This window comes from Onychomys torridus, chromosome 6, assembly GCF_903995425.1.
Source record: "Onychomys torridus chromosome 6, mOncTor1.1, whole genome shotgun sequence".
Taxonomy (NCBI): Eukaryota; Metazoa; Chordata; class Mammalia; order Rodentia; family Cricetidae; genus Onychomys; species Onychomys torridus.
The window spans coordinates 71,642,349-71,655,327 of NC_050448.1; the positions used below are offsets into that span (position 1 = coordinate 71,642,349).

General features: G+C 49.5%; 1 protein-coding gene across 1 annotated transcript in view; it reads left to right on the plus strand.

Moving 5' to 3' along the window:
* The first annotated feature begins 4,110 nt into the window (after positions 1–4,110).
* Positions 4,111–12,979, plus strand: part of Pdzk1 (PDZ domain containing 1) — a 28,091-nt gene continuing 19,222 nt past the window's right edge. Inside the window, exon 1 of the mRNA XM_036190125.1 lies at positions 4,111–4,154. The gene's annotated coding sequence lies outside the window, so the exon portion shown is untranslated. The remainder of the gene's footprint in view (positions 4,155–12,979) is intronic.

The window sequence follows — 12,979 nt, forward strand, 5'->3', positions numbered from 1 at the left end:
CAACAGGGGGACTTGTGAAAACTGCCGGGCTGGCTGCCTTCCTGAGAGCCTGCAGTGTATGTGAAGAGGAAGGCAGGTGTCAGTAGCTGGAGAACAGACAGCCACTGGGGGAGAGGAGGGAGCCGGAAAGAATAAAGAAGCAAGGACGCTGGGCCTTGCTGCTGCTGACCCGTTGGAGCAGGCAAGTGTGAGCCCTCAGGGCGATGGGAGGCAGGACAGGTAGACAGGGGCTTTATGGGCCTGTTGGTGGCTTTCTGGGTAGAGTTGCAGTACCTGCTCTCAGGATGGTCGCAGTGTGGAAGGTGGCTGGCGATGAGCCCACCCCCACCCTGACTCTGACCCTGGGCTGGGGGTAGTGGGGTTCCTAGCGGGACTGGGGATTGGTTGGGTGTGACCCAGTCCTCTGTACAGTGCAGAGAACTGGAAAGGCAGAGGCACCTCCTCCCCAGCTGCCTTTTCCACCTCTGCTCTCCCACTTTTTGCGGTTCTGACAGAGCACAGGCAAGAAGTCTTCCTACTCCCACGTTGTTAGGCTGGGGTGAGGGTAGGGCTTCTTTTGGCTGAGGGATCTTGAGGGTTTCCAGCTGGCAGGGAGCAGGACAGAGGTCACTTGAACTCAGACCACACGTCCCTGTTAAATACATCAGCTTTTAAATCAATCTTTGTCCAAAGTCCAGTAAGTTCCAAGACTAGTAGTGTTAACAGCAGAGAGAATTCCTAGTGGCCGGGTGGCTCCTTCTCCCATAGGTAAGAAATGGCTTCTGTAACCTGCCACCTGTCCTGGAGACGCTCTTTCCCTTTCCTTTTTCTAGCCAGTGGCTGTGGGGAGGGGTGGAGGCCTTTGGTGGCTGCAGGAGGGCAGGTTGGGGTGGGTGGGTGGTGAGGACTGTCTCCTGGGTCCCGAAGTTCTTCCTGCTGGGGATGTGAGGGCCACTTATAGGCTCTACTTCATGAAGGCCTTGGTGAGCAGCTCCCTGCATTTGGATTGTATGAGATGGGGTGGTGGGGACTTGGGGGGGTCTTGTCTGGAGATCTGAGGCACAACCAAGAGAGGCCACAAACCTCATAGGCCACCAGGATGCTTCTCCTGAGGCTTTGCCACCCAAACATTTTGGGTGTAAGGGAAGACTCTTCCAGTGACAGCCTGCCCTTAGGCATAAAGCCTAACCCAACTCCCTACTAGACAAAACGAGCACCTCCCTCTACCTCTCCGGCAAGTGCTTAGCCATGGGGAAAGCCATGGACTCCTGGGATGGCCGAGTGGAAATTCAGGTCCTCAAATCTCCCCCTTTGGGGTATCTCTCAATCTCTTTGTGTGAACCTGAAATGTCTGTGTTACTCTGAAGTTCCCCCAGATGCCTCTGTGTGTGTGTGGGTATGTTTGGGAGGAGCTCATTTCCTAAGTATCAGGACCTTTACCTAAGTGCCCGCTAGTTCTGAAGGCTGCTGGTCTGGGTTGTTTATAGTCATGAAGACTCTCAGGGTGGCTTTGTAGAAAGCATCACCCTGTATCCATAAGTCACGGGGCCCTGACTGCCTCAGGCCACGGTCGTCTATTCAAAGAGTCGAATATTCTTTCATGTCCAAACAACTTGGGGACTTTGAATTTGTGGGTTATGGCTGAGCAAGTGTCCTCATCTTTGACTCTTGTATGGTCTCTGCCGTAGGAACTTGATGCTGCTGTTGTGTGTTCCTAGACTACTTGGTGGGCAGTGGCTGCTCCCCTGAGGGAGAGGGCACAGGTGTAGAATGAATCTTAAGTGTTCTTATTAATGAAACTCAAACCTGAGGCCAGTTATTGGGGTGATTGCTGGAAGATCAGAGAAGCAGAACAAGCCACGGCTATCTCACCTTGCTAGTTCCTCAGGTGATCCTGTTTCCTCAGGCTGGAAGCTTCTGAGTCCTCCTCCACATGAATCTCAGCTGAACTGTGTTGCTCCAAAGCCTGAACGCTAAACTAACTAAATGCTTAACTAACTACATGCTTTACTGACTTGGTGCCTGGTTTTCACGTCTTATATATTTTTCTACTTTCTGCATTACTCCCTGGGATTAAAGGTTGGGTTTCTGGGATTAAAGGCGTGGGTCACCATGCCTAGCTGTTTCTAAAGTGGCCTTGAACTCAGAGATCCGGCTAGCTCTGCCTCCCAAGTGCTGGAATTAAAGGCGTGCACCACCACCACCCAACTTCTGCTATGGCTTACTCTTCCCATTTTCTAGCCACCATTTGTGGCTCTATATCTAGTGGCTGTCTGTTCTCTGACCCCAGATATGTTTATTTCGGGGAACACACAATATTTCAGGGAACACAATACCCACCACACACAGGTCTGGGAAAACAATGCCTGAGGTCTTAAATCAGTTATGACAAGTCAGGAGATACATTCCTCACCTCAATTCTGTTCTTTGTTGAAGGAAAGTCAGGCATCACTTCCCAAGGGTTGTTCTGAAAATAACAACAATGTGTTTGAGGGAATTGAAAGTACAAATCTAAGACGCCTGCTCTTCAGATGAGTGCATCCAACTGTGCTGTGGAGTAGCGGGCTGCAACATGTGTACAGTTAGCTGGAAACCTTGTCTTTGAGTCTTTCTGTGTAATAGAGCCTTTATTTTCTCACCTCCAACTAAAAAGAGTCGGCACTTGATGCTCACGAAGGCCCTTTCATATATAAGGGGGAATCTGTACTCTGAAGGTGGGTTCCTGTGATTTGAGGGTGCATTCAAATGTTACCTTCCAAAAGGGACTTCCTAAATCAAGCCTCCCTCCATCTCCTCACCATCTCATATTACTCCGTAGCATTCATCAGAAATCATTGTTTACTTAGAGGTTAAGCTTCCAGAGAGTAGGGCTCTTGCCTTTGCTACCTGCTGTGGTTCCAGATCTTAAGCCAGTTCCTGCCTCAGAATAGATGCTGCTGACATGTTTAGGTGGATGGAAGTGGAGGGGAGGGAGCTGGGACGTGGGTTGTTTTGGTCACTACTCCTTGGGAGAGGAGGCTGAGGGACTTGGATTCCTTCAGGCTGTCTGAACGTGGAAAGGGACTTCTCTGCTCACACCTTGGTTAGATGGCTCTCATAGTTTTGTGTGGAGGATGGGTGGGAGCAGCAAGATGGATATCAACGGATATCGACCGGTTTCTCTCAAGCTCTCAGTAACTCCTTTCCTTGGTTCTTCAGGACAGACCGACCAGCTCTCCTTAATCTTCTTGCCTAGTTGGCATTCTAGACAAGTAGTTAAGAGCATGGCCAACAGTGGGTGGCGCACACCTTTAATCACAGCATGCGGGAAGCAGAGGCAGGGGAATCTCTGTGAGTTCAAGGCCAGCCTGGGATATAGAGCGAGTTCCAGGACAGTCAGGGATACACAGAGAAGCGGGGGTGGGGGTGGGGGGGGGGGGGGGGGGGGGGGGGAGGGCGGGAGGGCCTGTGCTCCAGGTCCCATGTGTGTGTTATTCTCAGAGCCTCTGGGACCCAGGGCTTACTGCTGGGAAAGTTAAATGCTCATGCATCTCACATGCCACATCATGATGGTCTTTAGTTCCCTTGTGATGTGTGATTTCAGAGAACACAGGACTCCCGGCTGTGACAGAGGTTTGTCATAGGAAGGATGGCGTCCTGCCTACTAGATAGCTGCTGTATAAAGCTTTGCTCTAGGTTCGAAACAGCCACCACCTGAACCTGGCCAGAAACAGATAACTATCTAGAAAGCTGGGTGGAACCAAGGAAACACAAAACTTAAAAACAAAAACCAACCCCCTCCCAACCTAAACAGGAACAGCTCATGGGATTCCCACCAGCTGTACAGAATACTTACAGAGTGTGGAAATACCCCAAGGAGCTCTGCCTACTCCACAGGCAGTGTATCTCCACGGGGACACTGATGCAAACAACTGATATGTCTTCTGTAATCTTTGGGCCTGAGTCCAGTGTTTCACTGTCTAAGCTGACCCATTTTCTTTCTTTCATCCTTGTGTGCACTGAGGTGATTCCGTATCATTCACTCTCCATGAAGATGTGTGTGCTCCTCTGCCTGGGGACGGCTTGTTCCTGCCACTCTGCCTACATGATCCCATAGCACAGTGTACCCCTTGAGGCTGGGAAGCAGAAGGAACCCAGACCTCACATTTGAGACTAGGCTCTGCATGTCTAACCAGGTGAAACCCACTCAGCCGTCTAGACCCCCCCCCCCCACACACACATAAAATGACTCACTAGGTTTCATTCAGTACCCATAAACGGCAGGTAGCCTAGGAAGTACATGTTTACTTTAACAATAGCACATTTTCACTAGCCTAGCAACTGGGTCGGTGCTAGTAGGTGTGTTTTGTAACTCTCTCCACTGATTTCTGGAGACAAGACAATGTCTTGCCTAATCTGGATTGAGCCTGACACCTGCCTCATTGTAGGTACTAAAATGTACCTTGATGAACATAAAAAGGATGCTTTAAGAGAGGAGTGATAACCTACAGAGTGTGCTAGTCATGCAGGATTTGAATGCTGACTTGGACCTGAGAAGGTCTTGGATTCATTCACATGGAAAAAATGTTTACTTAGCACCTCCAATGAATGAGTAGTCAGCACTGGGGAGGGTAACCCAGGCGGAGCATGTGGGATGAACAAAGGGCAGGCTGGGTGTGGGTGGTCATGCAGAGACCAGCTTTGTATTTCCTCAGGAGCAACAGAGGGTAGTGAGGTAAACAGCACCTGGGTCCTCTGAAAGAACAGCACGTGCTTGGTGCTTGAGCAGGAATCTAGACTTTTGGTTTTTGGTTGACATTTTAGAGACTGACTGGAAATGCTGCTTGGAAAGTTTATCTAGTGGCAGGAGGACTCTGCTAATAGACCAGGCATATGGAAAATGTAAGTGGGTAGAAAGGCAAGTTTAGGGACTGGGGGGTGTGCTAACCCAGCATACACAAGCCCCTGGGCCTGACCCCCCAGCACACATAAACCAGGTATGGTGGTACACACCTGTGATCGTTACTCAGGTAGAAGCAAGAGAATCTGAAGTGGAAGGGAAGTTTTAAGCATGGGCTATGTGAGATCCTGCACAAAGACAAAACAACGACAGAAATAAAGAAGTGCCCTGCTGGTTTGGGGGAAACCCTCATTCCAGCTGATCTCCAGGAGGCTTTAGCTATTTGGGGCAGTAGTTCCATCAACAGTGTGAGGGTGTCTTCTCTCAATACATACATTTTGACTCCATCTCTCTCCCAGCCCCTGAAGCTCTTAGGTAAGCAATCAAAATGTGGAGGGCATTGACCTCCCAACCGGAGTCCTGTCGTATGGTACAGAATATCATTTCTGGAGCCTGCGGTAGGGAGGATTCGAGGTACCAGCAGATGAAATGACCTTTGGTATAAGAAATTTTATTCTTTATCATGGAAGAGAAATAAACATTGCTCACTGGGCCTGTCCTCTCTAGATAATTCTCAATGGAATGCCTTCACGAATTCCCTGCATTTCAAATCTGTCCCCAGCTGAGACCGAAGAGCTGCCGTCACCATGGGCGGTACAGTTAGCAAATCTGTATTTTAGGGCCTTGCTTTTCCTTCTGTTTTGGTTGAGTTTCCATAGATGATGCTTTTCAAAGCAGAAGCCCCAGTGGCCTATGCTCAGCCAGCCACCTGCATCAAAATTATAAGATGTGCTCTAGGTAAATTATCTTTGAAGGATGAAATCAAAGTGCTTTTGTGTGGTTTGCCAGAGATTATTGTCAGTATCAGCTGAGCTACAGTATGGCTTCTTTCTTTCTGTTTTAAAGTTTATTTATGTTGTGTGTATGAGTGTTTTGCCTATATGTACATGCACTGCACCTGTACCCGGTGCCCCCGGGGCTCAGAAGAAGACGTTAGTTGAATTACAGATGGTTGTGAGCCATCATGTGGGCAACTGGAACTGAACTTGGGTCCTTTGCAAGAGCAGCAAGTGCTGTTAACTGCTGAGCCATCTCTCTAGCCCCACAGCATGATTTCTTTCTTTCTTTTTTTTTTTTTTTTTTTGAGCTGAGGATCAAACCCAGGGCCTCACACTTGCTAGGCGAGCGCTCTACCACTGAGCTAAATCCCCAACCCCAGCATGATTTCTTGAATGCTGTTAGCAGAAGCAGCCTGTGCTTGGCTCTGACAGTGAGGGATGTGGTTGTCTGGGTGGGAAGCTCTTTGCCAGGGTTGACCACAGTGGGAATTCACAGCCTGTCTGCAATTTTGGACTTAACTCCCACATTCTCCAACAACTATATATATATAGTTGTTGTTTTTTTTTTCCCTAACAGAAGTCTAGTAACTTCTGTTCTTTTGGGTCACACGGGTGAGTGTGGATGCAGGAAGGAGTAACCTTCTCAGGTTCATGTGGGCTGATGCACTGGGTTAAACTTCTGGGAGTGTTGACTCTCTTCTCGATGAAGTGCTCAGGTTTTATAACAAGCATGGAGGGCAGTGAAGGTGACTCAGGTCTAGATAGATCCTGCTTTCCCTCCCACTTCTGCCTTAGTGGAGCGGACAGTTTGTCCACTCAGGGTTCTGTCCTGGGTTATGTAATGGAGGACCCTTCCACAGACTCAGTGACTAGGTTAAACATTATTCACCAGCTGACCTGTGAACTTTTATCTTTCAGTAAAACTGCTTCCTGGCACAGGTGTTTATATAGGTGCCGACAGGGAGAGACTCTGCTATCTCTGTAATTCTGAACACACGATTGATTTCTAATTACTATTAGATAAGATGACGGTGAGCCTAGGTCCTTATGACTAATGGTAGAAGATTACTATGTTTATGTAAAAGTCGACTGCACCCAGACCATCACCCAGGCAAAGAGGTCAGTCCTTGGGCTGTCATTGCTGAGGCCGTTGCCGACCATAGCTCCCATTTCCCACCTATAGGCAAAGTCCCTGTTTATCCTATTTCCTTTACCAAATCGTCTGGAAATTCCATGATTCTTTCCAGTTGAGTGGACCCATTCCCTAAGTTCTCCCTGTTGGCCATGGTCCACACGTGGGCCAGATATCAATGTATAAAGTAGCGTTTTGCTCACTCCAGCTTCTCCATCCTTATGTGTTCTTCGGGTCCCTGGTTGCTGGCTTCCACTCGGGGTTCATGTGTTCTGGTTGGGACCATGTTGAGAACTGCAGCTCAGCCTTGAGCCTCTTAATACACAGACTGACAGAATTCTCCGGGGTCAGGGCGAGTGTCAGTGTTATCTGAGCGGTTCACTGGGAACAGAGGCATCCGCTCTTCCCAGTGGCTAAGGTTAGCTTTGCAGAGTCTGTCAGGAGAGAGTAGATGGATGACTTGCCTGATGCCCAGGTACCTGCATATTCTCTAGTCCCCACTCTTGCCCCCACAGCAAAAAGAAAATCAGAGCACTTCTCTGGTGCTGTAGAAGAAGGCCACTGAGTCGGGTCCCCACCAGAGGTCAGAGCCAATCTGGAGTGGGCATCCATGCTCTGGACTCTGTGCTCTGGAGCTTTCAACGTTCTCATCTGGAGGGTCACTGTCTCCATCAAGGGTACCACCATCCTCGCCTACATCCTCACAGTTAGCAAAGGGTTTCCTGGGTTCAAAGCTATACAAATCTCAGTTTAACTCTGGTCCTTCCTAATGTATCTTACCCAGAGTAGAATACCGTGGGGAGGTAGTTAGAACACCACACACCATTAGCTCCCCATGGCTGTGGCTATAGGCTCCCATTATAGAGAGGAACTACTCTGTGATAAGGAACCTTCATGACTTCTTAACCTCTCCTACCCCAGGCTTGGAGTCTGTGTTGGGCATTTCAGGCTTGTCCCTTAGGTTCCTAAAACAGGTATGAACTAAGAGTTCCCTGTTGAAGCCGCACGTTGTGGTACACATCTTTAAGCCCCACCATTGTGAAGCAGGTACATGCAGGTGAATCCCGAAGCCCATCCACACAGTGAACTCCCATCTCAGAAAAGGTTCCTTGTTGAATTGTAAATGCATTCCATCCTTTCCTCCCACTAACCATCAACAAAAAGAAAAAGTTGACTCACTTTACATGACCAACAGCAGGTTGATTCCTTAGAAAAGACAGAATGATGGTGCTGGACTTAGGGAGCATCTGTTTCCTGGCTTTCATTGCCTCGGTGCTTTTGGGCACAGTGGGGTTGGTTTTTCAGTTGCATAAACCTTAGCGAGGATTCGGTCACTTGCCCTGGATGGCTCCTTACTTCACTTCTTGAATACTGCCTTAGGTCGCCCTTCCTCCTGCAAACACTCCGTCTTCCCGTTCTTTCTTTTCTGGTTCTTTCTCATTCCTTCTAGTAGACGCTGGTTCTGTAGTCTACCACCCTGCTCTGGGCTGATCATCAGTCTAGAAATCCTCACCAGCTAGCCTTCTGTTTTTAAATGTCAAACCCCAGCTAGGGTAAAGGTTACTTTTATTCTGTCATTTTTCTTTACGCTGATGGTCATGTCCAGGAACCTCTGCACGCTTCAGCACCGACTGGTCTGCAGTCACTGCCCTGCCTGCTCTTGCTGTACATTATGGTGAAAAGGCCGATAAGTCATGCTGACCAAACTACATCTTCTATAAAGATACACGATTATTTAAACCAGTTTCCTAAAATTTCCCAGTTTCCTGATTCCCTGTAGTGAAGTAATATCACTTGTAATATTCCAGATATGGTTGCACAAACTGCCAACCCATGGGCTCAGTTTTGTTTGGGTTTACATGTTCTTTCTTTTTTTCTCTGGTGTTTCAAGTCAGGGTTTTTTCTGTGTAGGTTTGGAACCTGTCCTGGAACTCTCTCTGTAGACCAGGCTGGCCTTGAACTCACAGAGATCCACCTGCCTCTGTCTCCCGAGTGCTGGGATTAAAGGCGTGCGCCACTACCACTCAGCATGTTTTTTTCTTAGAAGTTTGAAATGGGTGCAAATTCTTTAAAATATGGGAGCATTTCACACAAAACTAGACTTGCAGATTCCTCTGAGAGATGGGTAGGCTTAGCTGATGATGTCTTCCCTTGTCACGGTAGCTGCCTGTGGGCATTCCCAGCTGTCTAGCGATATAGTCTTGAGGTGCTATCACTGGCTTATCTGTTTAACCGCCCCCCCTATATATTTTGTTGTGACACTTTGGTTTCATATTGTTAAAGTTCCTAATTTTCTACATCTCCAGCTACTGTTCAGGAAAGATTGAAATGGATTCTGTGTTGTTCCATTCCCTGCCCACCCCCCATTTCTCCATGATCCACTGGTCGAGTATTCTGTCCATCAAAACTCACTCACTTCCTGTGTTCTCCATACATCCCATGTGCTGACAGTTTCGTTAAGGTTAAAAATGGGAGCAACTGGCTGGGCATGCCGGCATACGCCTTTAATCCCAGTGCTTGGGAGGCAGGGGCAAGCAGGTCTTTGAATTCAAGGCCAGCCTGGTCTACGTAGGGAGTTCCAGGCTAGTCAAGGCTACAGGAGACCCTGTCTCACACACCACCACCAACAAAAGGGAGCGTGTGTCAGCTCCTTTCCCAGATGCCCCCGCCCCCCGCCCCCAACCCCTCTGGGATGCTGCATCTGTGGTTCAACCCCTCTTGCTTCCCTGGCCTCTGTTTTCTCAGAGCAGTGACCTTCCCTGTTCTTTCTTGTTCCGCTCTTGACAGTTTGGCAGTGTACATGTTTTATCTTGGAATCCCTCTCTGAATGGCACTGTATGCCCGCCGGGGGGCTTTTTTTTCCTTTTTGGAGGCGTTCCGGAGGCTTTATCCCCTCTCTTCCTGTTACACTCAACCACAGGCATCACTTGGCACATCCATGCAGGCTGCCCTGGAGCAGGACTCCGGTTCAAGTCCTACCAGAGAGCTTCTGCTGTGCCTCCGGCTTTAAAGCCACCACACGCTGACGTTGCCACCCCATTCCCCAATTGCGCCATTGTATTTCTGTGACACACGGTCTCCTGACGTAGCCCAGTCTGAGGTCCGGTGCCACGGGGAGTGGACTAGAGCAGACGCCCTGGGAGCAGGCCAGCCAAGAGGCTGTTGCAGTGATCCGCACAGGTGATAAGGGCCTGCCCTGGCCTCGAAACTGTGCCGATAGAATGAAGGGGCAGATGGAGGAGCCACACAGAGCGCTAAGCAACAGGGTAACGGCCACAAACTATGCTCTTCCTGATGAGCCTCCCAAATGTGAGGATGAAAAATGTGTGTTGCCATGCCCGTCGAAAGCTGTGCCGTACTGGTTTTTTTGAGTCCTACCTCGTGACTTAGAAGGTGATAGGGCTGCTGTCATAGAATTCTTCAGGCTGGTAAAATTACTCAGAGTGTCATTTTCTTGAAGGTCTAGAGGCCAGAAGAACAAGCAAAGGTGTCATTAAGGTTGGGCCCTCTCGGGCCCCTGTCCTCAGTGTTCATGGTGGCCACCTTCTCCTTGTGTCCCTGCATGGTCTTGTTTTTAGCACAAGGGCATCCCTGGCTTCACACCCTCTTTCAAAAGGGGCATGAGCCCTACTAGATTGGTCTCCTCGTGACCTAATTTAACTTTAACTGCCACTTTCAAGCCCCTATCTCTGAAGGTGGACCCATCAGAGATTATGGTCAATGTTGGGGTTCCGAAGCAGGGCCATCATTTAGTCCATGCTAGAGAGGGAGCCGCCAGCTGCAGGGTGGGAGCCAATCTCAGAGCTGATTCGTAGAATACAATTTAATTCAAGGCGAATTATAAAAACCAGCCCTCAAGAAGAAGCAGAGGCTAAGCGGATGGCTGGAGAGTGCCAGTGTGCGAGCAAGCAGGGGCCAGGGGAGGAGTGTGCTGCGGAGATGCCGAGATGCCGTGTGCTGCACCCCAGCAGCTCCTCCTCGCCAGCTGGTCCTGGCAGCGTGCACATCCTGATGCCTGTGGTGTTGCACCAGCTGTGTCTGACGCCATCTCAGCGTGGAGAAATCTGAAGGGACAGGGTTGATGAATGCTACCCTATTGCTTAGCGCTCTGTGTGGCTCCTCCACCTGCCCCTTCATTCTTTCCGCACAGTTTCCAGGCCAGGGCAGGCCCTTATCACCTGTGCGGGTCACTGCAACAGCCTCTTGGCTGGCCTGCCTCCAGGGTGTCTGCTCTAGTCCACTCCCTGTGGCACCGGACCACAGCCAGATACCGTGGGCTGGACATGAAGTTCTTCCGTGTCTGCCACCTGCAAGCTCCCTTTGGTTTGATTTTTAGCTCTTCCTTGGGCATGCCCAAGGACTTCCCATGGCCTATAGCCATACCATTCTCTGTCCAAAACAGCCTCCCCCCACCCCTGATGTTGTCGAAATCCTGCCCACCTGTTGTCAAGAGTCAAAGCCTCATTAATTCACGAAGTAGTCCTTCATTTGTCCCAAGGCACAGCTCTTACACATTTACACTCTGCCTGTAGTGGTGATTTTTTTTCTTTTTAATTTGTGTTTTATTTTGTGTATGGGTGTTTTCCCTACATATATGTTAGTGTATTACATGCATGTCTGGTGCCCTTGGATACCAGGAGAGGGTGTCAGATTCCCTGGAATTGGAGTTACCATCATGTGGGTGCTGGGAATTGAACCCCAGATCCTGTGGCAGCACAGCCAGTGAGCCCTCTTAACTACTGAATCCTCTCTCCAGCTGGTGGGAATTAGCTTTCTAACAACCCTTTCCTCTAACCTAACTGACTCTGAACCCCTTGAGAACTGGGTAGCTTTAGATATTAGTGTAGGGTAGACACGGTGCAAACACAGGAGTTGGGCGTGGCCTAGTAAGTCTGGTGGAAAATTGAAGGAGTTCTGTTCGCGGTTCTAAACAGCCCTACCCTGCCTGAGCATGCTGAGTGAAGAAGGGCTAGTCGGGGGAAGGAAGAGACAGGGGTGTGGCAAGAAGCTGAAGTAGGGTCAGTTTTCAGGGCTGGCTGGGTGAAGGAGGAGGGGTGGCATTAGCTGCCCACCCCCACCGCCCTGCCCCCCAGATGTTAATATGTAGCCGGGGGGGTGGTGTGAAATGCCCTATACAGACCAGGTGGCCTTCAACTCCGCGTTCTGGCTGCCTCCGCCTCCTGAGTGCCGGGATTAAAGGTGTGCACTACGAAGCCTGGCTAGCTTTTAAGGAAGTTAGGTTTGGGGCAAGCATCAGAGTTCTCTCAAAATCCATAAATTGAAAGTAGTTTTCAACTGTTTGACTCTGGCTGTCTGGCTCAGAACTGCTCGGCACTATCGAGCGGAGAGCAAGACAAGAGGCATGGACTTAGCTTGCCATGAGTTCCAGGCGCCATGTCAGACACTAGGCAGAGCTGGATCTTGAGGACTGCTCAGGGTGTTGATCATCAAGGGCCTCTCCTAGCCAGACTGCCACCAGGGCTTCTTAAGGGGGTAAAGGTGAGCTCTGGGGTGACTGTTAATAGCCCACCCAACCGTGACATTCTTTTGTGACCCAGGAGAATTGTCCCTGAAGGGAAAGGAGTCAAGTGACGTGGGGTGATGTCAAAGGCTAGTTTTTTTACATATGCCTTGAAAATCCTGTGCCCAAAGCTATGAGGCGGAGACTAAGTATATATTTTATGACTCTGTGCAGGTGATTCTGGGATGGAGATCTAATTTGTGGGTGACCATGAACATTGGGATGATATCCCTTACTTGTCACTGAATTATTTAACTGTGTGTATCCCCTGCATGGATGTATGTATGTGTACCACAAGAGTGCCTGATATCCTTGGAGGCCAGAAGAGGGCAACAGATCCCCTGGACCTAGAGTTACAGATGTTGTGAGTGGGCCATGTAGGTGCTGGGAATTGAACCCTGATCTTCTGGGAGAATAGCCAGTGCTCTTCAGCACTGAGACATCTCTCCAACCCAGCACTGGGATTTCACAGGCGTGATTTATTACTGTTAGTGACACATGATGGCCGTCGGGTTTATATAGTTTTGATTGGCCTGTCTATCACACAGATAAAGCCAGCTGGCATGGTTTGGGCAGGGCTGGGCAACTCCCAGGGATGAGAAGAGGATGCTGTGACTTTTGATCCAGGG